Below are 24,669 nucleotides of genomic sequence, written 5' to 3'. Positions count from 1 at the left end.
AGCGCCTGTCAACTGCTGTTTGTGTATGAGAAATCGTTTGGAAACTTTCCTCATGTCAGCACGTTGTAGGTGTCGCCACCGGCGCCAACACTGTGTGAATTCTCTGAAAAGCTAATCATTTGCATATCACAGCATCTTCTTCCTGTCTGTTAATTTTCGCGTCTGTAGCACGTTATCTTCGTCGTGTAGCAATTTTAATGGCCACTAGTGTAGAAACATGCCATCTACCTGTTGCCCCTCATCCATAGTTCTCAGTATAGATGTTCAGATGTGTGTGAATTCCTATGGGACTAAGCTGCTGAGGTCATCGGTCCCTAGACTTACACATTACTTAAACTAAATTACGCTAAAGACAACTCACACACCCATGCCCGAGGGAGGACCGAACCTCCGGCGGTAATCGCCGCCCGATTTCTTAGTATATCACGTTAGTTTTCCTCGAGCGATGCTTTCTAAAACCGTGCTGATTCGTGCACATAAGCTTCTCAGGCTCAAGAAGGGTTATTATTTTCGAACTGAGAATATGTTCAAAGGTTCTGAAGCAAGCAGAAGTTAGGGATGTTGGTCTGTAATTTTGCGGGTCCGTTCTTTTACCTTTCTTATGTACTGGAGTTACCTGCGCTTTTTTCTATTGTCTTTGCGTTCTGCCTGTTTCGATCGCAAGCGTTCTAGAGCCCAGTTCAACTCTAATTCTAGCACTGGATTCCGTCTGTCCTCCATATCGACTCGCATTTGTTCTTCCATCACGTCATCAGGCAATTACCTCTCTCTTAGAAGCCTTCTGTGTACTCCTTCCATCTGTCTGATTTCTCCTCAGCTTTTTTCAGTAGACTTACCGTTCCTCTCTTAATGTTGACGTCCTTGCTTTTAATTTTACCAGTGGTTGTAGTGATTTTTCTGTATGCTGGATCAGTTTCTGCGACGATCACTTCTTTTTCGATTTCTCACATTTTTGGTACAGCCATTTCGTCTTTGCTTTTCTGCGTTTCCTATTTATTCATTCTTGAGTAACTTGTATGACTCTTTTCCTGTCTTTCTCTGAAAACTTTTGTATCTTCTTCTTTAGTCGATGAACTGAAGTATTTCATCTGTCATGCAAGGTTTTTTCGCAGTTATTTCCTCTCAGCTATGTTTGTCTTTTTAACTTCAGTGATTCCCCTTTTTAGAGATGTCCATTCCTCTTCGACTGATGAGCTAATTGAGGTATCAATTATCGCAATGTCTACAGACTTAGAGTACTTCAAACACATATTACCATTCCTCACTCACTACGTGAGTAACCTCCTCCTTCCCGAATTTATTCTTGCGGTCGAGACTCTTAATTTAAGTTCACTCCTCATCACTACTAAGTCGTGACCCGAGTGTATATCTGCACCTGGGTATGCTTACAAGCCAGTATCTGATTTGAGAATCCCTGTCTGACCATGATGTAATCCAGCTGCAATCTTCCTTTTTCCAAGTCCTCCTCTTGTGATTTTTGTTACTACCTGAAATTTATTTCAGATCTCAAGAAGCCTTTCCCCTCTCTCAATCGTAATACCCAGCCCATATTCTCCCGTAACTCTGTCTTCTACTCCTTCCCCTTCTACCCACTTCCAATTTCTCAAGATTATTAAACTATTATTACATAATGAGTTACGCCTTCGATACCCTGATATACGTTCTTTTATCTCTTCGTCTACTCCTTGCGACGTAGGCATGTACAGCTGAACTAGTGTTCTTCGCTGTGGTTCGCTGTCGTTTCTTGTGAGAATAACGCTACCATTGAAATCTTTACAGTAGTTCACTCTTTCCCCTAACTTCCCATTCACAACGAATCTTATTTTCGTTATAACATTTTCTGGTGCTGTTGATATTACCCTATATTAGCCCGACCAGAAATCGCATCAAACTTTTTAAACACTCCACCTCCCATTATGAACAGGAGCGCCTCTTCAGCTCGACTGCTGAAGGGCATTTCTCCGTACCGAGCTGCAGCCGGTATAACCTGCTGTTATCGAGTTCCTTTGTTTCGTAGAAAGTTTGATTTGGAGCGAGAGGCAGACGGCCGTATTGTTCAGTCGCTGGTGGCGGAGTATCGTATCAGCGTCCGGCCGCGATCGCGAGTGTCAGTCTGATGAATGGGACGGCGCCGAGTTCAGCGATGGGGGCCTAGCAGGGGGGGGGGGGGGGGGGGGGGGATATCGAGTCTATTTAGGCAGCCATTGTGGCCTCTGGCTGGGCTGCGAAGGGCGTCAATTGACGGAGACTGGCTCACGGCACACAACACTGCTGTCTCTCTCTGTCTGTCCCTGGTACCCACGCCGTCCCCATGGGTGTCGCCTTAGAGGAACGTTGTAGCCTACATGTTTAACCAGGCGCGGCTCGTGGTTTCCAGACTGGGAAAGGCTGCGAAATTTATCGATCGGAACTAACCTCGCTTGACTTCGGGCAGATCAGTCCGTCACTTTACTGCGCACAAAATGCCGTGGCCGCTAGATGCGCACTCAGCAGGGTAGCGTAGGGATGGCGGCAGTGATGGGGTGTCGCTCAAAGCTCTGTAGGCGAAGTGCCGCTCTAAACTGAAGCTTGTACTCTCATTATTTGTAAATATTAAGTGGGACCCCTCCACGCCCACGCTTGAATGGTGACCATTCAAAAAGGATCGACTGTACCCTCTGATTTCGTTAGTATCTAAAAAGAACTCAGCCGAAAATGCAGCGATTTATTTTCGCCCGGCTTGTTAACCATTTGTAACTTTCAGACAAGCGTCATGAGCGGCGAATCTTGAGTTCAAATGGTTCAAATGGCTCTGAGCACTATGGGACTCAACAGCTGCGGTCATTAGTCCCCTAGAACTTAGAACTACTTAAACCTAACTAACCTAAGGACATCACACACATCCATGCCCGAGGCAGGATTCGAACCTGGGACCGTAGCAGTCGCACGGTTCCGGACTGCGCGCCTAGAACCGCGAGACCACCGCGGCCGGCCGAATCTTGAGTGAAACATACACATTTCTCTGGTTGCCACGTCAACATTTGCTTCTTTTGCCAACACAGAGGAGTGTACACTGTCTCGCCTCTCTGACATGTTGTGCAGATGCAACTGCGAGAGAATTCTGAAACAGTGGTTTATTAAGTTTATTGAGTGAGGAACTGAGGAAAAATAAAGTCAGTAGCTTATAAAAACCACATCCTCAGCACAAAAAAAACATGTAATGTCTTCACATATGTTGTTCCAAACCCCATAGCATTTCTCGTTTCACCAGCTATCGATAGCCCTTAAAAATTCCATTCTTTCGCCGAAAAGTCCGTAGTTATTGGACTGACACGGTAGATACTGAAGTTCTACGTAGTAACGATATGGTAAAATACTCTCCCGCTTGCGTGCTAACATTTGGCAAAATCTCATTTCGATATCTGAAACCGTTTCTGGGGGAACGTTGTGGATATTTCACTCTGGCTTTATCACTAGCGCGACGCCATCGAAAATGAGTGTGCTAAATCACATCAATTTTCTCGAGATTGGTGACAGATAGATACCTATAACCAAGTCTAAAGAAAAATTCAATACCTTAACTAAATCTTATACAGAACATCATATAATGGAATATGCACGAAACGTAAAATCATAGCGAGTTCTTTATTTCATTGCACACTTTTCCGAACTTCGCAGTGTCTTACATTCACCTTGTAAGATGTGTATATTTCTATTGTCTATTGTCAAACCACAATTTATGAAAGATGTTTATGTTTTATTAATAGAATTAAGTAGGAATAATTAATATTTGTCATGTTGATAATAATTCAGGTAGCAGGGAATGTCCGCACCAAAGTATTGTTGGCAGGAGAGACCGCACATTGATATAATTTTAAAAAGGGCAGGAGAGACCGCGTATGGATACATTTTAAGAAAAGAGCGGTGAAGACTGCGCATTGATACATTTTGTTATGGTAGCAGGGATTGTCTGCATCAGGAAGCATTGTTGGCGGGAGAGACCGCACTTTAGCGTTCGTAGGAACTCAGCAGTAAGAGAGAAGTGAAGCGAGTCGGTAGCAGGTCTGAAGCGAGAGTTCGAGAGGAGCGGTGTGCCTGCCAGCCACCAGCTGTGATTTACATCAGCTAACTATTATCATAAGAGGAACTAATATTATTGAATTATTTTTTGAGAAACTCAAGACTACTGAAGGTATGTTGGCGCAATGCTAGTTGTAAGATTATTGTAAAAAGTGAGTCCCATTTGAACATTTGTAAAATCATTTCATTCAGAATATAATTAATTTTTGCCATCAATATTGCATTACTGATTATAATCAATCCCAAAAACCATCAACGTAAAACTTTGGAAAATTTTATTGTTGTCAAGAAAAAGTTTAACTATGAATTACGTAACTTCAGTCAAATTAATTAAAGAATACCGTCAGATTTGCTATTAAAGAATAACGTCAACTTTAGTAATAAATACAGCCACTTATTATGACAGCCCACCAACAGTTAATAGAGTATAGTAAAACAGAGTACGTATATTCATGTCGCAGTTCGATGTAGCAGTCAGATGGCGATCCAGTAACAGTAGGAAAGGTAAGGAACAGTTTTGGGTTATTGCAGGTAACGACTGAGGGCCACGAGGACGACACATTCTATGTTTCGTCGAAATAATCAGAAAATCACTTTTAATAAGCAGAATTTAAATTTGTTTGCGAAGATTGAGAAAGAGAATTAATTTCAAAGGGAAGATTTAATTTGTTATTATTAAGCAAGAGATAGAAATCCTAAGGGAAGGTTTCATAGGTTATTGTAGAAGGGAAGGTTGTGTAGCAGAAGAGATACAGAGGAGACGGAGAAGTTTCAACTTAGTATCACAATAACTCCAAGATGAAATCCACAGGTAGCTTATGTATCCTCCAACGCCACATTTCCCGATAGTTTACCACCCCAAATAGCAGTAACAGACGCGTTTTGGAGAGATCTTTAATCCGGTGTATGTTAGCTACGTTGCATACTTAATGCTCTTAGTTTTTCCATTTCGAAACTTCAGATGTTTTATGTTTTGTACGTTCAAACCGCGGCGTTTACGAGTTCGCTTGACGACACAGCAATCTTTCCATGACCTCACGGATTATGTGCTGTGATTAGGTGACATGAGCAACCAAAGCAATCGCCATGGTAGTTTACATGCCATATTTGTCGTATTTATACTTGTGTATTACGAAAATTTGCATTTTAAGTGCTATAGTGCACACAACCACTCAGCTACATTTTGGATATTGCTCCGTTAAATTTGCTTGTATACCCATGCCTGTGTTTGTTGTTGATTCATGTTTACATCGGGTCTGGGCACACCAACTTACTTCCCCTGCATCTCATTGCAAGTTCCACTGTTTTACCTAATAAATTGCACAGTGAATTCATATTGTGTTGTTTTCAACCTCGTGGTATGCTGCTGTTATTCGCAAGAAAGAAAAACTCACTAAACTCATTCATACCTGCTAAAAAAGACCGTTTGCCCGCAGCCAGTAAACAAGAAAACCTAAAGTAACGGGGCATTTTTCGCGCGCAGGTGATATTTCGCTCGCTCCTTCCTCAAATCATTCGTGAAATTCTCACTAGGTAACCTATGTTACCGTAGTCTATTGAACTCTGGCGGGACATTTGCAATTTATTCCAGCGGTATATAGAACAGATAATGGCAATAAGAAAAAAAACTGTCTAAAACACTGTCAAAACAATAATGCTAAATATCGATTAATAACACATGAAAGGGAAAGTGATTCGATAGTAAAGTTTCACCAACTCTGTTCATACGCTTTCGATGGACGCATTGGAAAGTCAAAATTGTGTGTGGGGTTGGTAGGATACCCTCAGAATGAAACACTAGGGCCTTCGCGACGCCGATAAGGGCTGCATTCCGAGGACGCCAAGTCCCCAAACAGCTGCTCCATGGGTCTGAGCGGCATTTCAAGACGCAGCCATAAGACTAGATACTACCTATTCGAAAAGCATCACCTGATATCACATATCAACAGTACGAAAAACGTTGAACTGCGTTACTTAAACCCGTGTGGGAAATTGCGAAATATGTTCTGATAATTTAAAGTCTGTAATGCGTTATTGAGAAATTTATTATAATATATATTTTGGGGCGGCTCCGCCTCGAGTCTTTAATTACGAGGCGCGCCTGATACTTACCCTACTTGGAGTGCGCCCCACGGAAGTCTTTTTCAGCACAGTTTCGTCATTCTTTCCGCAAAAGATATGATGATTCCCACATTCCGTCCAGTAGCTCCTTCTCAGTCATTCGACTTTCCGTGAGATTACGGCTGAACATCTAGCGTACTCCGTGGTACTGAGATCTGAATCCGGTGACCAGACTGATCTGGAATTTAAATAGCAATGGCCCCGTTAAACATGATATATGTGTACCTTAGCTCACATAGCTATAATGAGGATGGTTTTAACAAACTATGCAATGACACTCAAGATCACAGTAAAGTGCGTCGACTTGATTCCAGTCGCTAAGTAGGCAATACAAAATAATTAAATTATGAGGGGGTGCTGACAAGACCTTGGCTTTATAAAGAAAAATGCTCTTATGGGTTTGAAAAAATGTATTTACTCAACATATTTCCCGCTGAGCTGAACACATTATTCCAGCTTCTTTAACCTACCTAAAATAAATTTTCGACTGTGCTGCAGACCACTCACCTGCAACCCTTCTGGCTTCCCCTGTGTTCAGAAATGGTCTTCTCTTCAGTTGTTTCTTGAGATTTGGGAACAGGTTACAGTCCGAGGGGACCAAGTCAGGTGAATGGGGTGGATGTTTAAGGATTTCAAAGCGAAGATCTGCCCATTTTCGTTGTGTGATGGCCGCCTTATGAGTCGGGGCGTTGTCTTGTAGAGACAAGATTCCGTTTCTCAACTTTCTTCGGCGTCCGGAGATCAACTGTTGTTTCAGTTTGTCGAGAAGTTCAACATGTTACTTTGCCGTAATGGTTTTAGCATGTTGTAAGTAGTCAATAAGCAGAATTCCTTCTTTTTCCCAAAAGACCACTTCCTCTGCTGATCTCCGCGTTTTGAACTTCTTTTTCAGTAGCGGAGCACTATGTCTCCTTTCATTGCATTGTTCTTTGGTCTCTGGATCATAAGTATGTATCCATGTTTCATACATTGTAATGAGACGATCCAAAAACCCCACAGGATCTTGCCGAAACTGGTCCAAAATGGACAGTGAGAGGACCTTGTGTTCACGTTTTTCGTCTGCTTTGAGTCATTTTGGAACCCATTTGGCTGGCAGCTTTCTCATGTCCAAAATCTCGTGAATAATATGACCCACACATTCTTGGGGTGTGAACAGGGTCTCTTCTATCTTTTTAGTAGTTAGCCACCGACTATCCAGGATCATGTAATGAACAGCATCCAATGTATCCGGAACTCTGACTAGAGTTGGCCTTCCACTTCACTCTTCATCTGACTGCTGAAATGCTATATTTTAATTGCAGCAACCCGATTGCTGACATTGGTGTATGAAGGGCAGTTAATACCAAATATACGAGACATATTTGTTTCACCATGTTCCCTATCGAAAAAAGACATGTGTTCACAGCACAACTCTGTCACAGTGAAGCATCTATGATCATCTCTAGAATGAAGTTCTCAGTCTCTGCAGTTCTAAGGCGAAGACTTCCTTCCCACTGACGAGCTAAGATGAAGCGCCTGCCTGCTCTCCTCAGAATCTTAGATATTCCTTGTTCTTTCAGCACCATATTCTCATTAGGCAGTCACTGTAGATCTTCCGAGATCTCAGCAGTGAAAAATTTATAACAATTTTTCTCTCTTCTCCTAATAAAGATGCTCTGATTAACAAGAAATGAAAACGTCCTTCGTCCCGGAATCGAACCCCGCTAATGCTTAGATTTTGAATAAAAATTGTCAGCAATAGCGGCTGAGAACTTCTGGCAAAAGAAGTCCCCTCATGCTGCCAACGACCTTGTCAAAGAGTGCCGAGGAGCAGACACAGGTTCAGGGCTCTCCTTTGCTCTTTGGGAGGGTGGGGGAAGAGGGGGGAGGGTGTCCTAAAAGGCGGAAGAATTAGCAATGATCAACGACATGAAGATGCAAAAGGCAATGGAAGCCACTACATCAAAGATACGTAAAGAGTATCTACAGGACATGAGGCCAGTAGCTGAAAAAGTGTAAGATGATGTCTCCATTGCCAAAAGATTCTGAGCTGGTTCCCTATTCGGATGTCTGATTGAGAACTGTGTGAAGGTGACCATGAGAAAAAGATCGACTAACCAACGAATAGATAACTTTCTACGAGTTAGGGCGTGGAATGTCAGAAGTTTGAACATGGTAGGGAAATTACAAACTCTGTAAAGAGAAATGCGAGGGATCAGTCCAGATATAGCAGTGGTCAATGAAGTGAAATGGAAAGAAGAGAAGGATTTTTGGTCAGATGAGTATAGGGTAATATCAACAGCAGCGGAAAATGGTATAACCGGAGCAGGATTTGTTATAAATATGAAGGTAGCGTAGAGAGTGTTTTACAGTGTACAGTTCAGTGATGGAGTTGCTATCATCAGAAACGACAGCAAACCAAGGCCAATAACAATAGTTCAGGCATACAGGCAAACGTCTCATGCAGAAGGTGTAGGGATAGAGAAAGTACATGAGCATACCAACGGGTAATTCAGTATCTAAAGAGAGTTGAAAGCATTAAAGTCATGGGGGACTGCAATGCTTTTGTAGGAAAGGAGTAGAAGAACGGGTTACATGAGAATATTGTGTTGATAGAACGAATGAGAGAGGCGTAGGACTAATTGTGTTCTGCTTTAAATTTCAGCTAGTAATAGTGAATGCTCTGTTCAAGAATCATAAGAGGAGGAAGTATACTTGATAATAGCTAGGTGAGACGAGAAGTTATCGATTAGGTTACATCATGGTCAGACAGAGATTTCGAAAAGAGATACTGGATTGTAAGGCATATCCAGGAGCATATAGACTCAGATCACAATTTACTTATCATGAAAAGAAGGTTGAAGTTTAAGAAACTAGTCAGGAAGAAACAATGTGCAAAGAACTGGGAATGAAGTGATAAACTTGAAATTCTCTGAGGCTATAGATACTACGATAATGAATAGCTCAGTAGGCAGTTACATTTAAGAGGAATGTACATCTCTAAAAAGGGCAACCACAGCAGCTGGAAACAAGAATATAAGTACAAGCAGCATAATAGCGAAGAAATCATGGGTAACAGAAGAAATACTTCAGATGATAGATGAAAAAAGGATGTACGAAAATGTTCAGGGAAATTCAGGAGTACAGAAATAAATAGGAAGTGCAGGGAGACTAAGGCTTCATGGCTGCATGAAAAATATGGAGAAGTCGAAAAAGAAGTGACAGTTGGAAGAAGGGAGTTTAATGTCCAGTCGAAATGAAGGTCATTAGAGATGGAGCAAAAGCTCGTATTGTGTCAAGGGCGGGAAAGGAAATCTGCCGTGTCTTTTCAAAGGAACCATCATTTGCATGGAGCGATTTAGGGAAATACCGGAAAACCTAAATCAGGATGGCCAGCGAGAGTTTGAACAATCGTCCGCTCGAATATGAGTCTAATGTGCTAGACTGCCGGAAGGAGTGACTCGGTATAAAGGAAAGTCAAAACAACCTTCGGTAAAATTAAAAACAACGGCGATAACATTGAGAGTGCGATGGGAATTCCACCGTTAAATCAGAGGAGAGAGCGGATAGGTGGAAAGAGTACAATGAATGTCCCTATGACGGAGAGGATTTGCCTGATGAATTGATAGAAATAGGGAGTCGGTAAGGAAGAGATAGAGGATCCGGTATTAGAGTCAGAATTTAAAAGAGCCTTGAAGAACTTGAGATGAAGTAAGGCTGAAAAAATGGTTCAAATGGCTCTGAGCACTATGGGACTTAACATCTTAGGTCATCAGTCCCCTAGAACTTAGAACTACTTAAACCTAACTAACCTAAGGACATCACACACATCCATGCCCGAGGCAGGATTCGAACCTGCGACCGTAGCAGTCCCGCGGCTCCGGACTCAGCGCCTAGAACCGCGAGACCACTGCGGAAAGTAAGGCTGAAGGGATCGATAACATTCCATCGGAATTTCGAAAATCTTTGTGTAAAGTAGGAAAAAAACGAATATTATGTCGGTGTGTAGAATGTATGTGACTTGCGATAAACCATCAGACTTACGGAACAGCATCAAATGGTTTAAATGGCTCTGAGCACTATGGGAGATCCATGGCCGAGGCAGGATTCGAACCTGCGACCGTAGCTGTCGCGTGGTTCTAGACTGAAGCGCCTAGAACCGCTCGTCCACAGCGACCGGCGAAGAACATCATCCACACAATCCCGAACATAGTAAGAGCCGAATTCTTCCACAATCAGCGTAAAAGCTCATTCAAACAAGGTCCTGACAAGAAAAACATCCATCAGAATAGAATAGAAAAGTGAGAATCTCTTAGATGACGACCAGTTTGGCTTTAGAAAGGGTAAACGTAGCAGAGAGGCAGTTCTGACGTTGCCGTTGATAATGGAAGCAAGACTGTAGAAAAATTAATACGCGTTGGTACGATTTGTCGATCTGGAAAAAGCGTCGGAAGTGTAAAATTTGAGCCAAGAGGGAATAGTAAGAGTGGTCGACCGAGAACGAAGTACTCGAACTGAAAAAAGTGTAAGACAGAGATGTAGTCGGAGCCGCGCGACTGCTACGGTCGCAGGTTCGAATCCTGCCTCGGGCATGGATGTCTGTGATGTCCTTAGGTTAGTTAGGTTTAAGTAGTTCTAAGTTCTAGAGGACTGATAACCACAGTAGTTAAGTCCCATAGTGCTCAGAGCCATTTTTTAGAGATGTAGTCTTTCGCCCTTCTGTTCAATCTAGACATCGAAGAAGCAATGATGGAAATAAAAGAAAAGCTGAAGTGTGGAATTAATATTCAGGGTGAAAGGATATCAGTGATACGATTCACTGATAACGTTGCTATCCTGAGGGAAAGGGAAGAAGACTTACAGGATCTGATGCTTTAAGAATACGGACTGAAAACAAATCAAAGAAAGACGTAATGAGAAGCATCAGAAACTAGAACAGCGAGATACTCATCAGGATTGATGGTCACGAAGTAGATGACGTTAAGGAATTCTGTCACCTACGCAGCAAAATAAACAATAACGGGCGGAGCTTGGAGGACATGAAAAGTTACCTAGCAACGTTAAAAAGGGCATTCCTGCCCAAGAGGAGTCTTCTAGTATCAAACATAGGCCTGAATTTTCTGAGAATCTACGTTTGGAGCACAGCATTGTATGATAGCGAAACATGGACTGTGGGAAAACCGGAACAGAAGAGAATCGATAAACTTGAGATGCGGTGCTGCACAAGAATTTTATAATGGTGGACCGATAAGGTAAGGAATGAGGAGATTCTGCGCAGGATCGGCGAGAAAAGGAGTATATGAAAAACACTGCCAAGAAGAAGGGACAGGATGATAGGACATATGTTAAGACATCAGGGAATGACTTCCATGTACTAGACGGCCTGTAGAGGAAGACAGTAGATAATTGAGGACATAGGTCGCAAGAGCTACTCTGAGATGAAGAAGCTGGCACAGAAGAGGAATTAGTGGCAGGCCGTTTTAAACCAGTCAGAACACTGTTGCCGCAAAAAAAATCTCTCAGAGAGTAGGAGAGAAAGCGGAAATTCTCTTCCACTATAGGCGTGGTTTTTATGTTTCAGCTAGTGGGAGCAGCTGCATGTATGCACTCCTAGTCTTCATCCCCACTACAAAAATAATTTTGGTGAACCAATCTGGGGCTCTCTTACCTAATTTATACATCAATTACTGCTGGCCTTCTTCAGGTCCGGCAGATTCTTCTCGCTCTCAGTGCCTCCTGTTCTCTCGTCTCCTTGCAGACGGCATTATTTACACACAGGGCGTTTACAGTCTACCAGTTGACGCCTCCGGCCCTCTGCGATGCTCATACTGGAATGTGAAACATCTTCTTTGACAGCAACCGAATGTTCAGTGTATGCCTGGTCTGGTCTCGGTATTTCAGTGAAGGAAAGCTTTACGACTCGCCTGTAGATTGGGGTCCTCACTCTGCCACAGCAACCAGTGCACCCAGGTTACAGAAAACAATAGTGGTATCCTACACCGTACAGAAATGAAATGTAGAAGTACTTATCAGATTCGGAATCACTGGTGCTTTTTCATATACCAACATAGTTTCATGCATCTCTAGTAATTCTAGATTGATTTGGTAGTCGAATTTGATTAATGGGTTATTAATTAAGCTGAAGAACAGTTTTGTGAAAAACTGTCCCTTAATAGTACCAATCTAGTCTTCAGCATTCTTCTCTTTTTCTTCTACTCCCCTGATGCCTCTCCTGTTTGTGGTGCACGTTCCACTTTTGTATATCGCTTATGTCCAATTGAACCAGCTTACCGTTCAAATGGTTCAAATGGCTCTGAGCACTACGGGACTTAACTTCTGAGGTCATCAGTCCCCTAGAACTTAGAACTACTTAAACCTAACTAACCTAAGGACATCACACACATCCATGCCCAACGCAGGATTCGAACCTGCGACTGTAGCGGTCGCGCGGTTCCAGACTGTAGTGCCTAGGATCGCTCGGCCACTCCGGCCGGCCAGCTTAGTGTATTCAAGGCGTTGTTTGCTGTACAACTTCCACCCTATCACATTTCTTCTACAGTAAATTTGTATTTATTGATTCCTGAAGATGTGTTCTACTAACCTGCCCTTGCTTTTTCTCAAATTATTTCATAATTTTTTTCTCGCTTCCCGAGCATGGGGTCCTGAGATTGATTTCCGGCGGGGTTAGGGATTTTCACCTGCCCCGAGATGACTGGGTGTTGTGTTGTCTTCATCATCATCATTCATCCCCATTACGGTCGGAGGAAGTCAACGGCCAACCTACCCCCATTAGGACCTTGCCTGGAACGGCGTGCTTCCCGAGCACGGGGCCCCGAGTTTGATTTCCGGCAGGGTTAGGGATTTTCACCTGCCCCGAGATGACTGGGTGTTGTGTTGTCTTCATCATCATCATTCATCCCCATTACGGTCGGAGGAAGTCAACGGCCAACCTACCCCCATTAGGACCTTGCCTGGAACGGCGTGCTTCCCGAGCACGGGGCCCCGAGTTTGATTTCCGGCGGGGTAAGGGATTTTCACCTGCCCCGAGATGACTGGGTGTTGTGTTGTCTTCATCATCATCATTCATCCCCATTACGGTCGGAGGAAGTCAACGGCCAACCTAACCCCATTAGCACCTTGACTAGTACGGCGGTGCAGGTCTCCCGCATCGTTCCCCCACGCTCTGTCAAGAAGCGTGGGACTTCATTTCCAATCATAAGACGAATATAAATAAAAGTAAAGCAAGAGTAATGGAGTGTAGACGAATTAGTGAGATGATGCTGACGGAATGGATTAGAGAATGAGACGCTTAACGTAGAAGTCAACTACTGAAGCTCGTATTTTAATAAGAAATGTAGAGTGGCAAACGGAAAAATGCTTCCCTGAAAAAAAGGAATCCGTTAAAAGCGAATATAATTTAAATTTTTTTTAAAGCCTTCCTGAAAGCATTGGATTGGGGAGTAGTTTTATATAGAACTGAATCAGAAATAGTTGTAAGTGGGTAGCCTTTACTTGAGTGTGTTGTGTTAAATACAAACCTGGGAATGTGATCTGACAAACTAAATGTGCTACTGAGCTGAAAGACCCATCACTTACATGAAATTGAAAAGAATCCGGTGTGTGTGTGAAAACCGATCTCATTCCTAAGCCAATAAATAACCAAATCAATATTTTCACGCTCGGTAGACTGGACCAGTGCGAACTGTTTGAAAAAAAAGTGTATAAACTGTATAAAAGAAAACTGTAATGTCGACCTGTATAAGAATGTAACCTGAAACACACGAAAATTTCTGCACCAACATATGGTCCCGATAAAATAAAGAAACTGACAGAACCTACATTACGCAAAGGAAATGAAGCAATCACGTCTTGTGAATCTCAGCTGCAAAATAAAGTACTGGCAGAAACAGCAACACACCAAGACTCCACAACCGCTAATAAATAGTACTAACAACTAACTACATTTGGTCCAGGGAAACTGGGTTCATAATCTTGACACAGAATGCCAATGAAACACATGACTCTCATATTTCTATCTTACTCTGAATAATTCCATTTTCCTCTGTAATTGCATGCGGTGAAAAGTTGCTATTCCTTCACACGCGGACTTCCCACGCAGCGGCTCTCGCCACCCAGATGGTCCGATGACTGGCGGGTTCTGCTGATCTTGAAAGGGTTATGCTGACGGGTGTGAGGGTGTCGAGTGGATGCTTTCCAGCCTTTTTTTGATAGGCCTTCTTTTTCCTTTTACAGGCTGCCTTGACTGTGTCATTCCACCAAGCTGTTTGCTTCATCCTACTTTTACACACTACTGTTCCCAGACATTCTTTAGCCACTTCTAGTACTGTGTCCCTGTACCTTGTCCATTCCTTTTACAATGACTGTAATTGACTACATTCAACTAACTGGTACCTTTCTGAGATTGCTGTTATGTACTTGTGCGTGATTTCCTTATCCTGAAGTTTCTCCACTCTTATCCTCCTACATATGGACCTGACCTCCTGCACTTTCGGCCTCAATCCCAATTTCACTGGAGATTAAATAATGATCAGTGTTATCAAAGAATCCCCTGAATACACGTGTGTCCCTCACAGCCTTCCTGAATTCATGATCTGTTATTATATAGTCAATGACAGATCTGGTTCCCCTGCCTTCAGACCATTCTCATACAACTGAAAATTTGATAGAAAAAATAGAACTGAACCGAAACAGGAGTATTACGCAACGCGGACATAGGTTTCAACCTTCTCATGTTTACCTTTACGTGAACTCCGCTCTTCAAACAAGTAACTTCATATTGCTTTCATTAGGTTTTCAACCTACATTATATCTGGTACATAGGACGAGAGGAGATTTAGAGGGGGTGGAAGGAAGCTTATACCATCTCTCTGAATAACATTCTCGTATGGCGTGCTTATTACTTGAAGACATCTCTTCCCATTTAGTTGTTGCAAGCTAAATGAATCTGTCACAGTGTGTCCAAAAAAAAAACGAAGTGGCTCTTAATAAGACAACGGCTCACTTTTGTTCACTACCTGCAGGAAACACGCGGCCAAAGAATCGCTTTTTGTTCATTGAAGAGAATGTCTCCGGTATTTTCCATTTTGCTGCAGGGGGGTGCAGGCGGGGAGACGCTAACAATAAGAAGTGGAAACAATGTTTCAGTAGTCATCGGAAGGAAACACCGGCCTATGTCGTAATGCTCCGATGTCTATTTGTCGATAGCGAGTTCTCGCTGCCGGCCGTCAGCGAGCTGACGTCTTCGGGAAAGAAACAACAGCAGAAAGACAACGGAAACAAAACAATGAATGCGGACGTCGGCTGCTGCGTCAGCGATTCTAAAATTATTCAGCTGGAGCCCTCACCGCTTCGTACAGTACGTTGTCGTTCTTAGCGTATAACAGTCTTCTCTCTCTCGGTGGACATTTATAGTACTGTGGGCCGGTGAGAGTCTCATTGGAAAGTGCTAAACAATGAGCCTCCTACGAGTATCCTAGGATATAATTCAGATATCCAGGGCACCCGTGAAGACTCAGAATACTCTTTATTTGCTACATAATGTCATTAGCTGTTCCAGTGTACGATCTGAAGCTGAAAACAAAAGTACCATCCCATATATGTTGAAAATATCTCACGAATGTTCAAAGTCTAATACTTTCAACGACACTTCTGCGAGGAAACAGTCAATCTTAGGCCCTGATCATTTTCAACGGTTTATGCACGCTTGTACTAGATACTGTAAGCAACTTTAAATGGTTATAGGACACTGTAGTTGTGCAGAGATTAAGACACCTGAGCAAGAATGACTACCGAAGAGAGATGCATCAAATCGTTTTTCTTCTGATGACTACCAACACCTCAACATACACATCGAGGAAGAGTTTAGTTGCCTGCCGCGGTGGCCGAGCGGTTCTAGGCGCTTCAGTCCGGAACCGCGCGATTGCTTACGGTCGCAGGTTCGAAACCTGCCTCGGGCATAGATGTGTGTGATGTCCTTAGGTTAGTTAGGTTTAAGTAGTTCTGAGTTCTAGGGGACTGATGACCTCAGATGTTAGGTCCCAGTAGTGCTCAGAGCCATTTGAACCATTTGAAGATTTTAGTCATCGGCGTGCCTTCTCCTTCTGTTTGCGTAATAGAGAAGTGAGCGGAAAGAAAAGCTGATTGCATGAGGAGATTGACTAAATGTTTATCAGTATTTCTGGTGTCTATCATGTACTACAAACTAAAAAATTCATGGCATTTTGTTCTATCGAATTCATAGTAATTTCACGTGTAGCACTTCTGTATCTCGGTTTTTAGTTCAAATGTGTGTGAATTCCTAAAGGACCAAACTGCTGAGGTCATCGGTCCCTATACTTCCACACTAGTTAAACTATCTTATGCTAAGAACAACATACACACCCATGCCCGAGGGAGGACTCGAACCTCCGGCGGAGGGTGCCTTGGTTTTTAGTTTTTTATTTCAGGAACAGAAATCGGAGCGAAAATTACTTCGACATGTTTGCCAAGATTCATGAGAGGTTTTCCGTAATGACCTGATGAAGCAGCCTCTCCTGAAAGAGGTTGTGTTGTTATGTAAATACAAAAACAAATTACCATTACCATAAAAACAAACTACTAGAGCTGGTCAACAAAGACTGAAACTGATCTTTTCCTGTAACTTCCACGCTAGATTCTTATCTGTACAAGGAAAATTTGAAAAGAGTAGCTTTTTTATGTATAATGTAAACAAGCAGCAGTACTCTCGTGTCGGTAGGTTGGTAGTGATGTTGTGTTTTGTAGACGCTCTTTGCATTTAGGATAGCAAACAATGGATGTGACACGAGGGGAGCAGTACGGCGCAACGAAATTCAGTGTTTGTATAAACTTGCCTTAAAGGGAAATCAAAAATGTAAATTAGCATTCCAAATTAATAAAGAAGGAGGAAAGAGCCATTAGATGGCGGTCGTCCGCAATAAGGACGGCGCAGAGCGATGAAACTGCAGCGCTCCGTGCCGAGTTCGGCTTGAAGAGGCTAGTATAAATAAAAAACAAAAATGGACCACCATCAATAATTTGAACGAAGCGGAGCTTGTGTCGGACTGGTGAAGGTCGCACAACGACGTCACTTTTAGTGGACGGCGAGCCGAATCATTCTTTGCGTCACTCTCGTCAAAACTGCGGTAGGTTGCAAATGAAATGATCGGCGCACCGATATCAGGGACGTGGAGCGATATGCGCGGTTTGAAATTAATGACGGAACAGGAGCAGTGTTCGGGCATGTACGTCCACCAACAATGGGTCGTCGGCGCCTCTTTTCCAGCCGTGATCGTCTGAAAAACATAAATCATAAAATATTAATAACAAAGTGACATCATGGAAGGTTGAAATTTAGCTATGAAAGTCATAGTAAAGTTGACTTTGACTATATTATAAGCACTTAAAGTATATTTTAACATAAATTCATACAAAGAGTCATGACAATGCGCCCATACCTAGTCAGAGCGGGAACAGAACAGATCAAAAACCAGCGGACGCTAGACAAAATAATGAGACATAAAAATGACTGACGAAAGTAAACAGATGTTGTATGTCAGCAGATACATCGATAAGTACACACATATGAAACTATCAGACAGGAATCTTTCTTTCTTTTTCTTTTGCTTGTGCCTTTTTTCCACAGTGAAGCAGGGTCGGCATGGTTCATCGGATTTGGCAAGGTTAATTTAAGGGGTGACCAGATGCCCTTCCTGCCGCCACCCCGTACCCCCCTGGGACGGAAGCAGCGCACCCCAGCTGTCCGTGTCTAGTGTAATCCATGGAATAGTGCGAATGTGTTCAGATGTCTGCGAGCCGTGTAACTGAGGCGGGACGTGGGGACCAGCCCGATATTCACCTAGTGGGATGTGGAAAACCGCCTAAAAATCACATCCAGGCTGCCCAGCACACCGGCCTCCGTCGTTAAGCCGCCGGGCGGATTCGATCTGGGACCGGCGCGCCTACCCGAGTACAGGAAGCAGCGCATTAGCTCTCTCGGCTAACCTGGAGGGTTGGATGTAATATGGAATCTCTGACTCCGTAAATGTCGGAAATAATTTTAAAAGCAAAATAGATACTACTAATTAAAAAGTAATACTACAACCACACGGCCACTGAAACTTATGAAAAGCTGCAGCAAGCGTACGGTGAAGCTGCACTACTCTGTGCAATAGTGTTTAAGTAAGGAGTTTGCCTGGTGTTTCGCCTTCTGCCTTGACTGAAGTCAACATCAACACAACTGCTGTGATTCTCCGTGAGAATCGACTGATAACGTAACTTAACCTCAGTGAAGTGTTGATAACATCATATGGCAGTGTCTTTACATTTATACATGTTAATCTCCATGTCCAGTGTTTGTGCCCGTTGAGTGCCACGTCTGGTAATTCCCAAACAAAATGCTGTGGTAATGGGTGTAAACTGCGAGGTGGTGCGTCTTTCTGCTGATGGAGAGGACGCGTTCCTGAAATCGATTATCACCAGTGGTGAATAATGGCTGCATCATTGTGGTCTTGAAGGGAAACGAACCAGCACAGTGTGGAAAGCGCCAGCTTCTCCAACACCAAAACAGGCGAAAGTTGTTCCATCTACAGGGAAAGTGATAGTGGCCAAATTTTTTGAGATAAGATTTTGGTAAACAATCGTGTCCTGCTGCGTGAAGAAGTCCGTAATTGGGACAGGAATCGTCGACGCTGCAAGGCCTTTTTAAAGAGGGCGAAGGCGTGATAATCGCGTGGCGAAAGATCAGGGCTAAAGGGCGGTTGCTCGGAGTGTCACACCTGAGTTGTCGTAACTCCTGCGTTGCGACATTTGCTGTAAGGACACGTGCGTTATTACGAACCTGCAGCACCCCTTGGCGTACGATTCCACGACGTTAGTTTCCGATAGGCATGCTGCCCCATGTACATTCTTCATTCTTCGATGGATGTCTACCGTTGGTTGTCCTTTGGCAGTCAAGAAACGAATATCAGCACTTTGGTCCCGTTTCGATGCATTTGGCAATAACGTCACCACAGTTCGCGTTTTCGCATTTACCGCCCGCACGTCGGAAAGACGAGAATGCCACACTAATCAAATGGTTCAAATGGCTCTGAGCACTATGGGACTTAACATCACATAAGGACATCATACACATCCATGCCCGAGGCAGGATTCGAGTCTGCGACCGTAGCAGTCACGCGGTTCCGGACTTAAGCGCCTAGAACCACTCGGCCACCGCGAGCGGTATACACTAATCCCTTGCCTAAATACCGGTGCTTATATACCCGCGTCATAGTCCCGCTACTTTGCATATAAGCTGCAGCAATCCCCTCAAACAAAACTTTTTGATCGCCCGTAATATACAGGGTCACAGTTATTGGACTATATGAAATAAAATCGTCATAACGTCAGAACGGTTTGCGTTAGGACGTTTAAACTACACGGTTGACTGTAGGACAAGACAGGAATTAGTATGGTTTGGTTTAGCGACGAAGCCCACTTTCATTTGGATGGGGTTTTCAACAAACAAAACTGGCGCATTTGAGGGACTGAGAATTCTCATTCCGCGATCGACTAGTCTCTTCCCTCTCAACGGGTAACTGTGTTGTCTGCAATGTCCAGTCACAGAGTAACCGGTGCGATATTCCTTGATACACGGTGACTATCGAACGGTGCGTGAAGGTTTTGGCACATGCGTTCATCGCCATTATCCAAAGTGACCCTGATTTCGACAAGGTATGGTTCATGCAAGATGGAGGTCGACGCCATCGAAGCAGGAGAGTGTCTGAGCAATTTGGGGAACGCATTCTGGCTCTGGGGTACTCAGAGGCCACAGGCATGGGCCTTGATTGGCCGCCAAGTTCTCAGGATCTGAACATATGCTACTCCTTTAAAGACAACGTGTACAGAAATAACCCCAACACCGTTACTGAGCTGAAAACAGTCACTCAGGAAGTCATGGATAGCATCGATGTTCCGACAGTTGAGCGGGTCATGCAGAATTTCGCTATTCGTTTGCGCCACATCATCGCCAATGATGGCAGGCGTATCGAACATGCCATAACCTAAATTAGAATATCTGTAGTGACGTTTATTTATTAAGTAAAGTGTGTTCACACCGTCGTTTGTAACTAATTTACGTTTTTTTTTTTTCGTATTGTTCAATAACTGTCACCCTACACTTATACTGTGTTTTCAGAACTGTAGCTGAAACGATGATCCTCTCTGTGCAGAATGTTTCTACGATTGACCAATTGGTCTTCTTCAGGCGGTGCGATCAGCCATGGTGCGATACAAATCTCATATCGTCAGTGAGTTCAAAACAAACCACAAGGTAGTGGGGCAGGGGAAGAGAGTGCTTCTCAAGGCACGGTTAACAAGTTAAACGAGTCGGGGGGTGAATGAAAGCGTAGCGCGAAACCTGAAGCCACTCTCCACGTTGTTGACACGCGGAAGAGAAAAGGCGACGCGGAGCATCTCAGCGGGGCTCCCTCTGGCAGCGGCGAGAGGGAAAGTGAATGGAGGAGGGGGCGCGGGCCGCCTTATCGACGCGCGCGCCGGCCTCGCCTCCGGGCTGCAGCTTCCAGCCGCGGCTCCAGCGGGCTCCAGGCAGCGTCATCAAGCCGAGGAGAGGCGGCAGCGGTGGGCCCCGCCCTGCGGACGCGCGGCCGATGATCCCAGATCAATACGCGGCGCCGCCGCGCCGCCGCCTCGTGGCCCAGACAGCGGGCTCACCTGTCAGCGCTCTCTCTCACTCACTCATATATATCCTCAGTCAGGGACGGGTGCCATGCCCAAGAATACACTGGACTCTGCAAGGCTGAGGGAACTTGCCGTCACAACGCGGCATACATCCTAGTAGCATCCCTGAGTGGCCGTACCGTTCCTTTTTTTCTTTTGAGGTCATCAGTCTTCTGACTGGTCTGATGCGGCCCGCCATGAATTCCTCTCCTGTGCCAGCCTCTTCAACCCAAAGTAGCACATGCAACCTACGAGTTCAGTATTTGCTGGATGTTTTCCAACCTCTGTCTTCCTCTACTGTCTTCCTAAGATTCTGTGCAGATCCTCTTCATTCCTTACCTTTTCAGTTCACCAAATTTTCAACATCGTCTATAGCACCATGTCTCAAATGCTTCGATTCTCTTCTGTTCCGGTTTTCCCAAAGTCCATGTTTCACTATCATACAATGTTGTGCTCCAGACGTACAGCCGACCGGTGTGGCCTAGCGGTTCTTGGCGCTTCAGTCTGAAACCGCGCGACCGCTATGGTCGCAGGTTCGATCCCTGCCTCGGGCATGGATGTGTGTGATGTCCTTAGGTTAGTTAGGTTTAAGTAGTTCTAAGTTCTAGGAGACTGATGACCTCAGATGTTAAGTCCCACAGTGCTCAGAGCCATTTGAACCAGACGTACATTCTCAGAAATTTCTTCCTCAAATTAAGGCCCATATTTGATACTAGTAGACTACCCTTGACCAGGCCTGCCCTTTCTGCCATTGCTAGTCTGCTTTTGATGCCCTCCTTGCTCGGTCCGTCATGGGTTATTTTTCTGCCTATTAGTAGTAGTAGTAGTTTTATTCATCCGTAGATCTCTTTTTACAAAGATGTAGGACATGTCAAAGTGTTTACAAGTTTAGACATATTTTAACTAAGCTAATTCGTATACCTATTTATTTACAGACTTCTAGTTTGAGACAATCATTAGATTTACTCCTGGTATACAATATTAAATAATGTAATGCCACACTGTTCCCTCATATCTCACTACCAGTCACTGCACACACTATACGCACATTGTTTCATAACACTTCACCCACTACACACACAGACGCACACAAACACACACACACACACACACACACACACACACACACACACACACACACACAGACTGGTGACCTCTGACACACACACACACACACACACACACACAGGCTGGTGACCTCTGGGCCATTTTCTGAACCTCAACTTCCCATTAGCTGTTCTGAAAAACTGAGTCAGCATCCCTCCATAATGAGTGAGATGTTCAGCTCAGAAAGAGGAAGAGGTGTTACTATTGTGCTATGCATAGCTTGGGGGTAGGTGTTTCTAGAAAGGAAAAAAACATAAAGTGAAGGTGTTATGTGGAATGTTGGATGTTTAATAATCATCATTATTATTATTAATTGTATAATTTTTTTATCAAACCCCTACACTGCTCTATCTAATTAACCCTTCAATGAATAAAATGTATTGCATAACAGATACTTTTTAGCTGCCTTTTTAAATAAGTGATTTTTGCAGTTTCTTTAATCTCTTTTCGTAATTTATTGTACAGTTTTATTCCTTGGTAGGAAACGCCTAGGTAGTAGTATTCCTTAACTTCATGTACTTTGTGCCCATCAATCCTGATGTTAAGTTTATCGCTGTTCTCATTTCTGATACTTCTCATTACTTTCGTCTTTCTTCGATTTACTCTCAATCCATATTCTGTACTCATTAGACTGTTGATTACATTCAACATATAATGTAATTCTAGTTCGCTTTCACTCAAGTTAGCAATGTCATCAGCGAATCGTATCATTGGTATGCTTTCACCTTGAATATTAATTCGACTCTTGAATCTGTTATATTCCCATCATTGCTTCTTCGATGTAAAAACTGAACATAAGGGGCGAAAGACTACATCTCTGTCTTACACCCTTTTTAATCGGAGCGCTTCATTCTTGGTCACACACTCTTATTATTCCCTCTTGGCTCTTCTACCTATTGTACATTACCCGTCTTTCCCTATAGCTTACTCCTATTTTTCTCAGAATTGCGAACATCCTGCACTATTTTACATTGTCAAACGCTTTTTACAGGTCGACAAATCCTACGAACGTATGTTGAGTTTTCTTTCGTATTGCTTCCATTATCAACCGCAACGTTAGAACTGCCTGTCTGGTGTCTTTACCTTTTCTAAAACCAAACTGATCGTCATTTACCACAACCTCAATTTTCTTTTCCATAATAATTACCGCTAAAAATTGCATCCCCAGAGAGGATAGAAAAAACGGAAGTTGTAGTCGTTGTGCGCATACACTACGAATAATTCCTAATCATTTTTGTCGAAGCACATTCTACTCTGTGCTCAAGATGAAAGACAGCTTGGTGATCGTTTAGTTTGAAGAATCGAAATTATTGTATTAAGTACATAAAATGAATAGATGCTATAGAGTAGTCCGACAAGCGTGTGGCTTTGAATAAGCGCGGGTTGGAACATTGGGATGGAATACATGAAATGACTTTCGTATCGCAATTAAGAAACAACTGAACATTTATTTTCCAGTTAGAATATTCAAAACACAAAAGACGTAAAATGAAAATCGCGGTCGCAAGGGAATTTTGGTGCCCGAAACTCATAACACAATACGCTACGCGCTTCATGAATTACGATGTTTATTTGGAAAGCAAGAAAGAATCGGTCGCGAAATGTAAACGAAAGTGAACATCCGATGAAGTTTTGCATAGGTGTGTTGGGCAGTGTCTCTAGTACGCCCGTCCAGCGCGTTCCGTCGTTCATTTTAGTTCTGAGCACATAGAGAACACATAAAGATACCTAGAACAATAGTGTCTCTCGCCAAGTACGACGACCTGGTGAGAAATTTCACCTGAAGTATGCAGCCAAGATTAAGTAACTGTCGTCCGCTTTCTTCTTCAAGACAATTCTCAGCCGCTTTCTGTGGGGGCAATGAAGATGCTGCTGCAACGTTTTCAATTGGAAATGTTTGCTTTCGCACAATACAGCCCGTAATGGTCTCCCTCTCAGTTTCATCTCTGCTCACACGAACTAATGGCTATGAAGACAACATTTTGGCACAGACAACGAGCTGTAGGCAAGCGTAGAGAATTGGCGGAAAGCACTGGCGGCTGCCTTCTATAACGAGGTTCAAATGGCCCTGAGCACTATGGGACTTAACATCTGAGGTCATCAGTCCCCTAGAACTTAGAACTACTTAAACCTAACTAACCTAAGGACATCACACACATCCATGCCCGAGGCAGGATTCGAACCTGCGGCCTTAGCAGCCGCGCGGTTCCGGACTGCAGCGCCTAGAGCCACTTGGCCACCACGGCCGGCTCTATAACGAGGGTGTTGGAAAGTTGGTACAACGCTACGACAAACATCTAAGTTGGATCGGCGACTGTGGAGATAACTAGGTGGACGCTGTTGCTAACTGTTGCAAATAAAACAGTTTCGATTTTCACTGTGGTTTCCATTTCGCGACCTATCGTTCCTTAAACACGCACAAAAACCACTGATCTCTCGATAAATACCGCCAGGAAGAAACACAGTTACCAATGAATTTGGCATTCAAGCAAAGCAATAAATGGTTATATAGAGCTGAGAGTCCAACCACGTGTCGAGAACGCACGTAACTGAGACAGTTAAAAAAGCCATTGCAGAGCTCGCAATAGATATTCATATTAAATGAAATGACACGCGGAATATAATTAAAAAAGCTGCAGCAAGAGAAGATGTACTACAGAGCCGAAG

The sequence above is a fragment of the Schistocerca gregaria genome, chromosome 2, assembly GCF_023897955.1.
Source record: "Schistocerca gregaria isolate iqSchGreg1 chromosome 2, iqSchGreg1.2, whole genome shotgun sequence".
In the NCBI taxonomy this organism is placed as follows: domain Eukaryota; kingdom Metazoa; phylum Arthropoda; class Insecta; order Orthoptera; family Acrididae; genus Schistocerca; species Schistocerca gregaria.
The sequence above is the reverse complement of the archived record's forward strand: the minus strand, read 5'-3'. Positions refer to the sequence as shown.